General features: G+C 45.7%; 1 pseudogene across 1 annotated transcript; it reads right to left on the bottom strand.

Annotated features, from left to right (window-relative positions):
* Positions 1–6,673: 6,673 nt before the first annotated feature.
* LOC144112461 (uncharacterized) lies at positions 6,674–8,443 on the bottom strand (annotated as a pseudogene). The gene is made up of 2 exons (XR_013310264.1): positions 8,268–8,443; positions 6,674–6,848 (listed from the first exon to the last, which is right to left on the bottom strand). The product of XR_013310264.1 is annotated as an uncharacterized LOC144112461 (transcript).
* Between the last annotated feature and the right edge of the window lie 3,125 nt (positions 8,444–11,568).

The following is an 11,568-nucleotide window of genomic DNA, read 5'->3' as shown; positions in this document are numbered from 1 at the left end:
CAGCGAAGTAGTCCAGAAGTTTCTGAAACAGTAATTGCGCTCGAATAACTACTTCCCTGCAACAACAATACTGAGATATCAGTGACTACCGTACCTGAGTCTCATAAACTGCGGCCTAATTTACTTGAGCAGTTTTATTTCTCATAACGTTCTGTAGCATGCGCTCTAGAGAAAACCGCAGCACCCCTAGAAGTCGCGCCACGAACCAGCAAGCGAGAGGGAACAGAGAGGAGGACGGTCTATCTTGACGGTAATGGGGCGAGAGCAGTTAAATGGGGCGAAAGCAGTTACATTCAGAAAATAGGTGTGTGCATTGGCTCATGCATTGCTCCCATCCTCAGTGACATCTACCTTGCCCATCATGACCGACTGCTCGCTGAACGACTCCCTTCAGTTGTCACAAAAGTTTTTAGATTTGTAGACGATTACTTAGTATTACTTGCTGACAATGTTTGCTCCTTTCCATGTACTGTTTCTCGTGTTCTCTCCTCCTTTGAGCAGTGCCTGTCACCTCTAATGTTGACACATGAGACACCTGAGAGTGGGTCACTACGCTTCCTTGATTTAAGGCTTTCTCTAGCAGAAAGACACTTATGCTGGCGGTATGAGCCGAGAGAGGGCAAGTCCCTGCTTCCTTATAGTTCTGCCCACTCTAAGATTGTTAAGCGCGGCATCGCGAACCTGCGTTTTACTAATGCTCTAAAGAAATCTTGTCTGCACTCTATGGGTGACAGCTTTAACAAACAGTCTTCTAGGCTGGAAGGAGCAGGCTACCCTAAGACACTTCTCATCTCGGTAGCAGAAGGCCTCCTGAAGAAGCTTAAGGGAGGAATACGCGAAGTGGCGGTTCCAGACAAGCACAACAAGGTTGTTGTGATTCCTTACCTGCACGCGGTGTCTCACCGGTTGAAGAGAATAGGCCAGCGGGCTGATGTTAGAGTGGTGTTTTCGGCTCCCGACAAGCTCTCCAAGCTCTGCCACAGAGTAAACGCCCCTGCAGAGCGTAAACCAGCCTGCCCGGTCAAACACCGTTCACCGTTTGTATCCTGCAAAGTCGGTGTCGTGTATGAAATTCCTTTGAGTTGTGGCAGGGCTTACATAGGCCAAACTGGTCGGTGCCTTAATGAGCGACTGATGGAGCACTCTAATGACGTCAGCAACACAGCAAAGAGGAACCTGGGAGTGCATTGCTTGAAGTGTCCGTCTCGCCCTTGCAAGCCGTTGTTTCAAGATTGCACTGTTCTAGATAAAAATGCCCATCAAAGCACTCGCGAAATCATGGAGGCATTGCACATCTTGAAACTAGGAGAGGACTGTGTCAGCTCTCCCTCGATCGCCCTGACGAAACGAGAAGTAGATTATTTGAGCCAGATGTCATCTAGGTGATTTCTTCATTCGGTTTTGATTTTCAGCGATTTTAGAACCTTTTGGCTCTTAGTAGTTTTCAGGTGTGTTTGCCGCCATGTCATGAGCAGCCTCTTATTTGTCCCTTTTGGCCCTGCAATTTTAGTCTCTCTCGCATGGTTTTAGATCATTTTTCACCCTTTTTTTGGCTTTATTTTCCCCTAGCAAATTGTTAGTGCCCTGCTTTTTGCTCCCTAGTTTCATTCCTCGCCTTGTACTGCGGTTTAAGGACCTTTGGCTCTTGTTTTTGTGTTTTTGTTGCAAAATGCCGGTGCCTTGTCTTATCGTTCATCATTGACTTGCACTGCGTTGTTGTTTGTTATTAGCAGTCATCCTTGTGCGCTGTTGCAGCCTCTTCTTTTCGCCTTTAAATATCTTATCCCGCGTATCAATTCCAGCAGTAGCGGCATCATGCGTTCCCTTCCATTTCCTGTATAAATATCCCCTTTCCGCAATAAAAATTCAGTTGAAGTCAGCGCTGTGGTGTCTTGTCTCGCTTCGTCCCCGTCTTTATTCGCGCTGTATCGCATTATGGAAAATTACCAACTAGCCCGATCTGCCACTCTTGTAAGAACTAGGAGAGCTTCCCAAAGTACCACCTATAGCAACGGGGAGAGACCTAGCACGCTCCGACGATGATGTTGGACCATAGTGACGCCCAGACATGAGTTCTCGTCATACATTAGCGGGGCAATAACAACTACGTGGCGATGTTGTGAGCGTCTATGAGCGGCGACCAGCTGACATTTAGAAAATGCGATGGAGCCCCACCCAAGCCGATCGGAGCATTAACGACCACGGGATAAATGCATTGCACAGCCTAGCCGTCGTGCTAGCCTAGCAGTTCAACCAGTGAATGCAGGGAATTGAATGCCCAGCAGTAGTCTTGAGTATGTTTCAAGGAGGCGCTCGAAGTGCCTCTACAAGTGCCCTCGGGACAGTACCAGCAGTTGACCGCATAGCAGTTACCAAAATGGTCTCAATGTAGGTTCCATCGCTGTTACCCAAGTGGACCCAAAGAAGTTGCCACAGCCCTCTCTGTAGAGCATCCTGCGTCTCACGTAAGGGGTCTCTGCTGCAATATTCCCGGGAAATAACGTTCATGTTCGCGACGAGTAATTGTATAGTATGTCATTGCAGTCAGTGCACAGTTCATAATGTAATGTAACTTTATTGCATAGCTTTTTTTTTACTGCCAGTCTACTACCCTCAGTCCCGTAACCTGTTTGCAGTGAAGTGGTAGCTACATGCGTAAGGTGACAGCTCTCAGACGTGTGAGTGGCTAGCACGCGCGCGAGAAAGCGTTGCTGAGGGTAGCCGTCGCCTCCCTCGCGTTCACAGCTGCCAATCCAGCGTCAGCTGCGAGACGGAGTATAGTCCATATTACAAGTAATATCGATATATCTGCGGCCCTCTGGGAATGAGAAAGTGGGCCGTAATTGACAGCGAAGACTGACAAGCGCAGTATACCTTCTTTGACGGAGACTGCATGGTTATATTGCGCATTGGAGATGGACACGTGCATTCCGCGCATGTTTTGCCCATTTCCACGCAGTTGTGGTCTCATGTTTTTCACCCTGTAAAGCTGGCTCGGTAACAAACACACACCTATTGTGGAGAAAGCATCAACGGAACGATGGAAAAAGCCAATAAAAAAGCATTGATGTTTTCACACAGTAAAGCAGGCTATTTTGCTAAAACACGCTTATTGCGGAGAAATAATATGTTAAGAAAATTATTTCGATCACACACTGGTGATACGCGAAGTGTACGTTTGCAATTGCCAAAGTTGTATTTGTCGCTGGCACCGGAGATGCTGTTGATCCGCTCGCCGAACGCGCCGGCTGCTGTCACGCGCTTGAGCCGCAGGAGCAGACGTTGCTCTGAGTCCGCGTGCTGGAAACGCAAGAGGCGAGCTGAGCTAATGCACGGCGGCAGCCCTGTGAGGGTGCTTAACGGCGCGAAGTGTGACTTGGTTCTGCGGACAGACGAAGTGTAAAGGCTGGCGCAAACTTTCGTATCGCAGTGTGTGATCTTTTAAACCTGAGCATTTACGTTAAAGAATTCAAGCCCAAACATTTAGGCCTAAGCATTTCGCTCGGCATCGCTGCTTCGGAACGCATTGAAATTCTTGGAGATGCTAACGCCTGCCGGAGTCACTCCGCACTCCTTAGCAGGCCATGAAATTCCGGTGTGCGGGAGAGCGAGGAGAGGCAGTGGTTCTGCCACAAGCGGAGACGCGCTCGCCATACCTCGGTGGTTCTGTAATCAGCCGGTTGGATGGGAGAGCGAGAAGGAAAGGCAGAGGCTGTGCTCCAAATTTTCCGTTGCGCCAAGGGAACTAGTTGGTGTCCCCTCCGCGAGGGGCGCTGATAGCACTGACGTCATGGCTTCACTCAAGGCTGTTACAGAGGCCTGAAGCCCCGTCATAATGACAAACAATTGTATTGCAGCAGTAAAACGAAAACTCGGAGGACGATTACAATCCCCGGTAATACGTTATTACAATGCAGTCGTTGTGGGTGATTTCTGCGATTGAAAGAAGCTTTGAAGTTTTTTTTCACGCTAATTGAAATATTAAAGACGATTTATTCCCGCATTGTACATATTTTCTCGTCCACTTTTTGTTTATTAAATTTTATGAATAAAAATTTGATGTACTCTAACTGTCTATCATGTTCGTATAATGTATCACGAGGCCTATCTATGCAGCTCTGTTTCAAGGTAGTGATTGCTTTTTCCGGCGTCATCATCTTTATGTTGATAGTGGTTATTCAACGTCAGCGGCAAAGTTCTTGTTCTTAAGGAAATCAGCGTCGAAATCAACTACGTATAGAATGGGGGAGGAACTTTGTTTAGGGAGCGTCAGTGGCTCGAATTGAGGAATCTTCGCTGCGGATCTGCTTCAGTAGCTTTAGCAGGTGGAGCTTGGGGAATCGGCACTGATATACTCCTGCAGCTGCAGGAGTATCGCGCCTTTGTCTGGTTCCATGGCACTTGCAGGAGTGAACTGATCAGATGAAGGTGATCGCCGTTTTATGTACCCTTCATGATGACGTCATGAATTCTGAGAATGAATCATAGGAGTCGGAGAGGCCACGTGAGTGATGACGTCGCGATTTTGAGAGCCATTCAGAGGTGCCTGAGAGGGGATATGAATAATCAGAAGTAGGGGTTTGCGAACAGTTTTTTATTTTTTTTCAAAATCTAATCGAATACGAATAGTGTAGCTTTCCTACTGAATCGAAAACAAATAATGTAGCCATCAGCCAAGTCGAATAGGAATCGAATGGTTACAGACGCCACGTGAGTGATGACGTCGCGATTTTGAGAGCCATTCAAAGGTGCCTGAGAAACGATATGAATAATCAGAAGTAGGGGCTTGCGAACAGTTTTTTTTTTTCAAAATAGAATCGAATACGAATAGTGTAGCTTTCCTACTGAACCGAAAACGAATAATGTAGCCATCAGCCAAGTCGAATAGGAATCGAATAGTTACAGAAAGGAATCGAATATTTTTTACGCATTTTCTCTTTTTGCGCAAATATTCGCACAAAACAAATAACTGCGCGAAAGAAATATGCGCTGCCTGCGGTGGTGCGGTACAGCGCTCTAACTTATGAAGATATATCTATAGCGGCCAAAAGACGCAACACAGATCTCTGCTAGGGTGTACGCAATTAGAAGTCAGTATATGAACTCTATACCTGTTGTCTCATACGTATAGGAATATTACCTTTTGATATTGGCTTGGTTTGGCTTGGTTTGTGAGGTTTAACGTCCCAAAGCGACTCAGGCTATGAGAGACGCCGTAGTGAAGGGCTCCGGAAATTTCGACCACCTGGGGTTCTTTAATGTGCACTGACATCGCACAGTACATGGGCCTCTAGAATTTCGCCTTCATTGAAATTTGACCGCCGCGGCCGGGATCGAACCCGGGTCTTTTGAGCCAGCAGCCGAGCGTTATGACCACTCACCCACCGCGGTGGCTGTTTCGATATTGGCGACGACAGCAAATAAACAGGACCACGTCTAAGTAAATTAGAAGATCGAGAATTTCGTACGAGTAATGAATTCCGAAATCGGGCTTCAAGCGGGGTCTGATAAACCTGCCTGCACCCTGCCTCATCACATAATCTTGGAGGCAATATGTGAACATTATGAACTGCACCACACGAATGCGCCGCGTCGCGGCGCTGAACCCTTCACTTCGCGCAGATCGATTGCGGCAGCTTGCTGTGCGTCGTGGGTGTGCGCCCTGTTCTTCACATAGCCGTCTAAAAAAACTACGGCGCATTATTCGATGACTATTCAAAAACTAGACAATACAGTTCGTTTCGAATAATTTTGAACATCCAACTTTTCATTCGTTCAACAAACCGAATACGATGATATTCGATCCGCTATTCGAAAATTTCGAATATTCGCACACTCCTAATCAAAAGCGTTTATGAGTCACGTGATAGGCATGTAGTCACGTTATTTGCGAGTGGCCCCATGATCTGGTACGACACAGATGCTCCATGGGCAAACGAGTAATTAACAGCGGCGCTGTAAAAAAAAAAAAACAGAAAGGAGGGAGAGAGAAGAAAGGAAAGGAAAGGTGATTTTATCCTGTAAAGCTGGCTCTTTTACAAGAAGACACTTATTGTGGAGAAAGCATTTGCTGGACCGTTGGGGATAAAGATGATATAAGTGGTCGAGTAACCTTCATTGCTGCTAATGATGCCGGCACTCAAACCAGAGGTATAAAATTATGAGAATCGGCTGAAAAATGCGCAGAAAAAAGATTATAATTTCAATTGAACCCCGTTTTTAGCATAACCCTGGTCCCAAGTACCACCATGACGCACCAACAAATCGGGGCTTGCCGCGTGTTCTCTTCTTCATTGGTCGAAGCGCTGTGGCTACCCTTTACCCTTTCTGCGCGTCTAGCTTATTTGCTGATTTGTTTCACTCGCGTGAAAGGCGTGGTTAATCGAAATGACATATCTTCGTTAAACAATGCTGCCCTCTCCCAGAGTCCTTGATACAAGAAAAAGTCTTCTGTTTCTTCTCGTTGGACGTCACCGGCTCTCCCGGTGCCGTCTAGAAGCTCCAAGTTCACGAAGTCATGCATTGAAGTGTTCATATCTGATCACATTATCATCGGAATGAGGCAGAAAACACAGTATTAGCGGCATATATCCTCACGTTACTCCTTATTGTGGGGCATAGGGTGTCACCTTTCGCTGTCTACAAATACAAAGTAGGCAAATGATCTCTCGTGTTTATTATTGTTTTTTTTTTGTTTTTACACCCAGAAGTCAGGTGTCAATTGTGCCTGTGGAGAGGCTTCATTTCAGAGTGAAAACGATGTGCATCGCCCAAAAGTTGCTTTAGTCGTCGGTGGCAGCTTCACTCCCGTAAAAAAGCCGGCATTCTTCAAGGTGCTTCGCTTCCTCCTGGAACAAGCAGAGACATTTACTCAGTTACCAGCAGAGTTCGCAGACGAAAAATTTAGATCACCACAACGTTAGGCTGCAAACCGTGGCGCGAAACGACAGTAACTAAAGAGTGAAAAGAACGATGTAAATCAAATGGCGGCAAAGTTGCCGATTAAATGTCCTCACCATTCCTTAAAGTATAGCTACACACAGGCTGACGGTACACCCCGTGGTGCCTTAAAATATTCCAATGCCCTGAGCAAGTTCAGTCTGTACCCGGCAAGAAGTGTAAACATTGCAGCGTATAGAAAGAAGCTGTCGCCACAAGATCATCTGTTACAGTAATAATCTATGTGATCATCAAATAACATTGCTGCATGAAAATACTGCATGACGGAGTAAAAATGTGATCACATTGTTCAAGAAAATAGCTTATTTTTATTTCTAGCCTGTAATAACATACGATGGTTAAAAACTGCCTACGCCATTTAATCATAAGTTACCAGTAATGTACAATAACATGTAAAGAGGTAAGTCACATGTGTGGTGCAAGCGCTAACTAAAAGTACTGCACTCAGAACCGTTTGCTCTCATAAGCGGCGCCTCTGCTCTGCGGAGCTGTGAGAATTTGGCGCGTTGCCAAAGAGGATTTGTTTACTGTGCGCGACAGCTGTATATCACTGTCAAATGCGGTGCTTTCGTGGCAATTTTAGAGTCCACTTTTGTTGCAGACACAAATTCTCAGGAAGTAGGACTGCGGGGAAATATACAAGAGAGTTTAGAAGAAAATGTTACATATCTCCAACACCAATGCACAACAAAATGTGGTTCAATACCATCCGATGTAAAGCATTATGAAGCTGGTCACACCGGTGAGCTCCAGGGTTCTGTAATCTAAGGCTGGTCATTTAGGTGTGAACTAGTGACCAATAAACAAATGACTGGTAAACGAAAAAAAAACACAGTGCTCAAAACTGCTTTCTCTCCTTGTGTTATGTAAAATAGAACAGTCGTACAGACGGCAGAATATGAGCGCCATCAGCTGAACTGATCCACATAACTGCCGATGCACCTAGGCCCACTAGCAAACCATTCACCTCTGAAAAGAATGTAGTCACCAATAACTGAAAATTGAGGTCACACTCGGAGGCTAAAGGACGTTTGTGAGCCGTTTCAAAGTGGTTTCGTTTTTCACCATGAAATGTTCACGAAGCATATCGACGCTACAGTGTCAAAATAAACCTTAACTGATGATTCCAAATCATAAGCTAACTTCAGCGAAATTTCGCTTACTGGTTGGTTTACGGAAACCTGGACGGCAAAAATTGCAATAGACGCCAAAGTTCGCCCAGTGTTGCACGCACCCTAAAATCGGGCGCGCATTAGCCCCCCGTGCGACAAAAATTGAGGAAATAAGCGGGGGTGGGGCCGGCCTACGAGAAGGAAGTGTCGCAGCTTGATGATAGCCTGGGCCTCCTTCTGGGAGCACATCTCGGAGCGCTTTCCCGGCTGCCAGTTCTTGGAGAACGTGATCTGGCAGCAAGCCTGATGCGCCACCAGTAGCGTCGCGAAGAGAACACGACCACGGAGAGCTTGACGGACACCGTTGCCATCACGACGGCGGACGCCGCTCGATCACCTGCCGACCAAAGAACACGATCAGGGATTGTTCCCCGCTCCAGGGGGCGCTACGTGCGCGCGCCACGTGCGAAGCCGAGTGCGTCAAGGAATCCAGTTGAGTTCAGCCCTGATTAGTTATTTTGTGAACAGGATAAAAACAACGTGTGGCTGTAGTCCTCTGTTTCTTTTCTCCTGCAACGTCCGCTGTTGCAGGCGTCAAGTGGAGGTTGCACCGTTTGCACGAAATGGCATAAGTATCATGTGGCCCGCTCACATGACCTGGTCTCGTAGTAAAAACAGGTCACCTGCCTGCTCTACCCATATTTCGATGGACCACAACACCCAATAAACCTCTAAAAATTACCATGGGCTTCTTACATAGCATGATCACCTTAACAGCCTACGCTGAAGCTCGCGTCGCATTACGTGAATGCCCCTTCACAATTGTCTTATTTCTGAGTGCCATCTCATCAGTCCACGCGAAACAGACCTTCTTCCGCTGTTTAAACTGTCAACTCACTCTTTGTGCGTTTGTTAGCACCTACGAGCTTCCCAGGCACTACACGCCATTTGCTTCTACCGTCGTATTAACTATTAAACATCAGTTCAAATTCACAGATGAATGATCAGCTATTGTCGCCTGCAATTTTGGGGAATGAACGTATATATCAGCGTTCCGCAGATCTAAATTTTACTGGCATTTTTAAGCTCTTTAAAAAATACCCAGACGGTTGATATTTCGATACAATATTAATCCCAAGTCCTTCGTTACGGCATCTCGCATAGCCCACAGTGCTGGTTTGACACATAAATATTCATTAATGGACTTAAACATCAAAATAGTGTCTTTCTATATATTATCTAGGAACTTGCGTTGTCTCATAACATATAACTAGATCTGGGTAACAGCAGTATTTAACTGTATCTTATGAAGTTTTGTTCACGTTGAATAGCTTGGTGAGCTTTCTTCGGGCACACATTCGTGAGTGACGCGTCCTGAAAATGAACGTGCTTTCCTAAATGGAAACCTGCGCAGCAAGAACAAGTGCGTGAGCGAACACCTGTCACGTAAAATTAACTGTTATTTACTGCTTATGCTTTAAAAAAGTGCAGGTGGAAGACTAAGCGAAGACTAAGACTTCATTAAGATGGCTCTTATTAATACTTGATTTTTCCTCGAGCTGCAGTGCTACATGTATACACATTACGCACTTGTTTTAACACTGACCACCACTGTAGGTTAAGCGAACAAATCAGAAAATAAATTCCGCGCATAAATAAAAGCCTACTGCAAATTTTGCAAAAAGAACTAAAGAATAATGCATATTGTGCCAAACAGACCGCAAAGAGTGGAGCTTGGGTTCTGTTAGGGAACCGTCAGGTACAGATGACTGTAGAGAGAGAGAGAGAGAGAACAAAGTGGCAGAGGAAAGGCAGGGAGGTTAACGAGAAGAATGTTCGGATGGCTACCCTGCACTGGGGGAGAGGGATGAGGGGGCGTAAAAGAATAAGGAAGGAGAGCAATGTGGTATGTATCTAGCACCACAAACAATGACAAGCGCAGTGAAAGTCGCAGGCCACCGCAGCAGTAGCCTGCACACCTTGAGGGATGCCAAACACTGCGACCTGAGTAGATGCCCTGAAAAACTCGGAATTTATGTACAGACCACACTTTTCAGTCTATATATGCATGCGTTGGCAGCCGGAGTTATATATGCAGTAGTCATATTTTTCGACGGTTCTTTTCTAATTCATTCTTTCGCCTCGTTGCCATTGATCACTGTCGTCTTTGAGGTCACGGCTGATAACTGTACAGCAGTGGCAGTCGCTGGATGCGTTCCGAAACGATCAGTGGCATGAAAAAAACACCACTTAAAAAGAAGGGGAGTATGAATCGAAAGCAAGATTGTTATAAAGTATGAGAAACTTCTTTTCATCACTCTATTGTTTCGTAAACTTTGCGACCAGTAATACATTGCGAAATGAACGCACCGGGCTTTGAGTCGCTGCCCTGATTGAGCGGAGAATGCGTTCTCAGCAGCAAAAACAAAGAACTAGCTCAAAGGCAGACACTTCAGCATGGCTTGCACCCTACTGATCCTCAATGAAAGAATTGCAATACACTCGCCGGAAATATGTAGGTGACAACCAAAAACGAATGTCATTCCAGCGCAGCGGTCTCTTACGCTCACTTGTATAATAGTTTTCAGAAGATTCAGAAAAAGATATAAAACACAACTCAGGAAAAGTGACGAAGTGGTAACAACGATGGGTGAAAGGCTGGACAACTGCCCATGCACACAAAGCCGAAAGCAGGCACAGCTATCGATGAGCAAAACAGTCATACGAAGCTCATGGTTATGTTCCCATGTCGCCGCAAATAATGAAGCTTTCGCGGAACCTTAGTGATTAACTCAACTGCAACAAAAATTGCAAGCAGGCTGAAGGAGATCTAACAGAGAAAAACAAAGTAACCTATAACACAAAAGCATCGACGCTAGATGTGGCACGCGAGCAAAAAGTATACATTTTTCGCATGAAAAGGAAAATTAGCAACGTCATGAACACGGTACATATGAAAACTCTGCACACTAAACTACTGAATAACTTCTGACGTAATAAACGGCTAAGGATCCCTTTTCAATCAAATTAAAGCTTCCATGGTCTTCGCATTTTCAAATCAGGAATATCAGTTTTAGAAGAATCTAGATCTGTGGCGATAACAGGCACTTCGTGCATTCACGACAAGCTTTAAAATCTAGCCCGTTTTATCTCTCCAAAGTCCGATATAGTGACAGCATACGCAAGATAACACAGGTGCATAAACGAGGAAGGAACGCTTAACCGGATAATTTTTATTTACGGTAAGTTGCTTAGCCTGCATACCATAAAGCAACAGCGCGCAAATTTCCGTTCGGAAATAACAGGCTGTGCGTAGCTGCGTATCAGAGCTTATGTGCTTCCCTTCCCAGTGTACTGTACACTCTAAATATTTTCGCGCATAGCGTCCTGCCACTGACCGGTTTTAAGCGCGAAACGGGCTCCTCGACGGCGTGTACTTCGTTTTGAGCACCACGCGACTAAAATATGCGTTGTTTTCGTCCATACAAGCGTGACG

Source organism: Amblyomma americanum, unplaced genomic scaffold (assembly GCF_052857255.1).
Source record: "Amblyomma americanum isolate KBUSLIRL-KWMA unplaced genomic scaffold, ASM5285725v1 scaffold_164, whole genome shotgun sequence".
Lineage (NCBI taxonomy): Eukaryota > Metazoa > Arthropoda > Arachnida > Ixodida > Ixodidae > Amblyomma > Amblyomma americanum.
This window is presented reverse-complemented; position numbering and strand designations above follow the sequence as displayed.